Genomic DNA, 4,261 nt, shown 5'->3' with positions numbered 1-4,261 from the left:
ACATTTTGCACAACACTCACTGGCACACTTTCCTCTCTCGTGCAAGAGAAGGTGGCGTACAGCTGTAGGCAGCAGGAATTAACCAGAGTGGGAGAGGCACACCTGCATGTTCTAACCACCATGGAGGAAAGGGTGCTGGCCATTATGGGAAGGGCCATTGCTGAGGCCGTGGCAATTGGCAAGGCTGAATCCATTGAAGATGATGTATCTTCATATCAAATCCCACTTCCCCTCATCCCAGAATCTCTTCTGACTTACAAGCTGCAAATGGTGTAAGCATTCACTTCTTACTTACCCCTCCCCTCACCACAATCTTACCTTTGACCTTTTTTTCCTTTCTAATACCCAAGAACTGCAACCTGCCCAGGCAGTGGAGGAAGACCAAGAAGGCAGCGGTAATGAAGACACACCGTCACTTTATTTCACACTCGCAGCCACCAGCTCAGATGCTGAATGCGCGAATTTTAGAGGATAGCATGGAGGTGGATCTGCACCCTGTGAGACACCAGGTATGAGTGGGTGAGGTCGCACACGAGTTCTGCTACAGAGGACTCAGATGATGTCTTTGATGAAAGCTGATGGGTGTACACAACAAAATGCTTGGTGCATTTGATAGCCTGTCAGAAAGCTGGCGCTCAATGTAAGGAGCACAGAGGAGCCACAGGACTTTGCACAGAGCTTGGAGCCCATCTTTTCCAGCATAGAAGTGATGGGCAACTCCCTTAGAGCACTTATTCAACCAACTGTGGTGCAACATCAGATGGCCGATGTCTCAGCTTCCATTGCAGCACAAGCAGCTTCCACCAAATGTCTCAGTGCTGCAGTGCAACTTCAGACTAGTGCCATTTTGGCTGTGGATTGCACTGTTCAAAGGGGCTTTCAGAGTGTCACAGCAGTCCAACAATCTGTCATCCAACAGATTACTAGGATTGCTGAGGCACCGCTCATAGGAGTGGCAGTGGCTCTGTGGAGCACAACCTGCTGTCCTCTCCCAGGATGACAGCATTTGCCCTCCCATCCCTGCCACTCCGCCATTGCCCCTGCTGTTGTCTGTCAGCCAACTAACCCAGACTGCTGCTGCCCATGCCGAGATGGTGCAGGCAAAAACCAGTCCTTTTAGGCCCAGAGCTGCTCGAGATCATCATCCAAGGCCATCTGCAGTCTCCTCCAATGAAAGTCAGCAGCCTTCCACCAGCCATGCTGCAGCCACTGGGGTAGCACTGCGTAGGAGCACGAGGACAGGCAAGGGCAGAGGGAAGACAGGCACTAAGGAATGCACAAGGATGATTAGTTGAAGTTTATTTTGTGTTTGCTTTTATTTTTGCATTGTCACCAAGGTCAGTGACAGAGGGAAAGTAAGGACTGTGGGACTGTTAATGAATGGGGAATTGGGGCTAAGGTTACTGGTATTGCACTCGAATTAGTGCTTCACATACACAGTGGCGTAACTAGAGGATGTGGGCCCCAATGCAAACATAGATTTTTAAAAATCACAGAATGAGGGGGAAAAGTGCAGTTGGCCAGGGAAGACCCCGTGCAGCCACCCCTCGAGTGAGGGGGTCTGGGGGGGGGGCCGAAGAGGACGTTCGGGGTCTGGGGGAGCCGGTCTGAGGGGGAGCCGGCACCGGTGTGAGGGAGAGTTTATGGGTGGGGGGTTACCGCGGGGTCCGGGAGTGGAGCTGAGCTGGGTGCGGACGGCGGGACGATGGCACTCCAGGCTCGGGCTCTGTACGATTTCCAGAGCGAGAATGTGGGCGAGATCTCGATGCGGGAGGATGAGGTGCTGACCGTGTGCAGTGAGCACGACATCGAGGGCTGGCTGTAGAGGGCCAACAGCCGCAGCCAGAGGGGCCTCTTCCCGGCCTCGTACGTGCAGATCCTGCGGGCCGGGAGTGGGAGCGACGCTGCGCCCAGTGTCGGTGCCGCCAAGCCCTCCGCCTCCCGCTTTGCCAACGTGCCGACCGGCGACTACGACAGCCCAGTGCCGCCTCAACCTCAGCCCCCCAGCAGCTTCCCCTGCCAGCCTGCACTGCCGCCAGCACCTTCTGCTCCCCCGCCTCTCGCCCAAACGGGCGGCAGCAGCCTCGGGGAGCTGGTCCTGGCAGGGCTGCAGCACCAGGCGTCGCGCAACAGTGACGGCGACGACTGGGACAATAACTCGACGGTGGCGGACGAGCTGCTGTCCAGGGGGCGGGGGGGCGGGTTCTCGGATTTCAATGAGATGGGCCGTAATCGAGTGAGCAAGGGGGCCGGCGGCCGGAATGTCGGAGGGTCGATGCCCTCCTCCTCGGCCGCCGCCTCCTCCTCCAAGAGCACGGCCACGGTCAGCAGGAACCTCAACTGCTTCTCCACCTTCGCCAAGTCAGGCAGCAAGGCGTTCATTCTGGGCGAGGCGGCCGGCTTCGCCAAGGACGGTGACAAGATCAGAGTGGCGACCGGCCCGCACGGCCCCGTGTGGCAGGAGAACCCTCCCCCGTTCGCCTGCTCCATCGACGAGCCCACCAAGCAGACCAAGTTCAAGGGCATCAAGAGCTACATCTCGTACCGCCTGGTGCCCAGCCACACCCAGTGCCCGGTCAACCGGCGCTACAAACACTTCGACAGGCTGTACGGCCGGCTGGCGGAGAAGTTCCCCTTCATCTCGGTGCCCCACATCCCCGAGAAGTAAGCCACCGGCCGCTTCGAGGAGGACTTCATCTGCAAGCGGAAGAAAGGGCTGACCCTGTGGATGAACCACATGACGAGCCACCCGGTGCTGGCCCGCTGCGACGCCTTCCAGCACTTCCTCACCTGCAACGACGAGAAGGCTTGGAAGCAGGGCAAGAGGAAAGCCGAGAAGGACGACATGGTGGGGGGCAACTTCTTCCTGACGCTCAGCACCCCTCAGAGCCCCCTCGACCTGCTGGAGGTAGGAAGCAGGGTCGATGGGTTCAAAACTTTCACCAAAAGGATGGACGAGAGTGTTTCCCAGCTGAGCCACACCGCCAATGAGTTTGCGAGGAAGCAGGTAGTTGGCCCCCTTAGGCGAGGGCCCCAATGCCACTGCATTGGCTGCATTGGGGTAATTATGCCACTGCACGTACAGCTCGGGCAGCAAATGGCTGTCTAGCTTGCAGCCACCCTTCCTCTTCTTCAGCCTTCTCCTCCTTGCCCTCCTCTTCTTCTTCCTCCTCCTCCTCGTGCTCCTGCTCCTCAGATTCTTGTCTGTTAGGGCTGTTCCCTCATGATGGCAAGGTTGTGCAGTAAGCAGCATACAATGACAGATCTTGAGACTCGCTCAGCCGAGTACTGAAGACTCCAGTTCGCAACCCACGCACACGTGCGCTGCATCCATACAATGAGAGCCATGCTGCCAGAAGAAATGTGCCATGTCTGTTAGTGGATAGCCCTTGTCGCCAAGTAGCCACGTTCTGGTTTGTCGTGGTGGCTGAAATACAGCTAGCACAGAGGACTGCCGCAGAATGAATGCATTGTGACTGCTGCCAGGATACCGGGCATTGACCTGCTTGATGCGCTGCCTATGGTCACATGCTAGCTGCACATTGAGGGAGTGGAAATCCCTTGCGGTTCAGGTACATGACAGAGTTGATATGCGGTGCCCGCAAAGCAATGCGCGTGCAGTCAATAGCAGCCGGCACCATGGGGAAGGCTGCAAACCTCGTGCTCCCACCACCTGCTTGTCTCTGGAAAGAGGGAATGCAATGAAGTTATCTCTCTTTGAATAGAGAGCCTCACTGACCTCCTTTATGCAACAGTGGACTGCATACTGCGAGGTGTTGCTGATATCTCCAGCATCAGCCTGGAAGGAGCCAGACGCATAAAAGTTCACGGTCATCATCACAGTCACAGGCAATGTGGTCCCTGCCCTGCACTGAGGTGGGAGTTGTGGCTGCAACAGTTGGCAGATTTCAGTGATGATCCCCTTACTGAAGCGCAGACATCTCAAACATTGATTATCTCTGAAGTTCAGGCAGGAGAATTGATCCCTGAACACCCTGTGCAGGTAATGTCTCCGGCTGAGAGCCCTTCTCTCTTTCCTCCTCCCTCTTCTAGCAGCTTGTCCTGCTCTGCGTGACCTCTGCTCATTCTCCCAGTCATGCTTGATTCCAAGAGCAAGGCTTAGTAGTGCACCCATGTCTGGGAGCAACTGGTTTGTGCAGAAGCCTTGAAGTCAGCATCTACCACACCACACCCTGTGGACTTTTGAAACTTGAAACAACCATGGAAAGCACCAAAAACATGTACGGGCTAGAAATTGCGT

At 56.1% G+C, this 4,261-nt stretch overlaps 1 pseudogene; it reads left to right on the top strand.

Moving 5' to 3' along the window:
* Nucleotides 1–1,705: 1,705 nt before the first annotated feature.
* On the top strand, nt 1,706–3,109 carry LOC139278079 (sorting nexin-18-like; annotated as a pseudogene).
* Nucleotides 3,110–4,261: the final 1,152 nt, after the last annotated feature.

This window comes from Pristiophorus japonicus, chromosome 13, assembly GCF_044704955.1.
Source record: "Pristiophorus japonicus isolate sPriJap1 chromosome 13, sPriJap1.hap1, whole genome shotgun sequence".
Classification (NCBI taxonomy): Eukaryota; Metazoa; Chordata; class Chondrichthyes; family Pristiophoridae; genus Pristiophorus; species Pristiophorus japonicus.
Note: the sequence above shows the minus strand (reverse complement) of the source record. Positions and strands in the feature narration are given on the sequence as shown.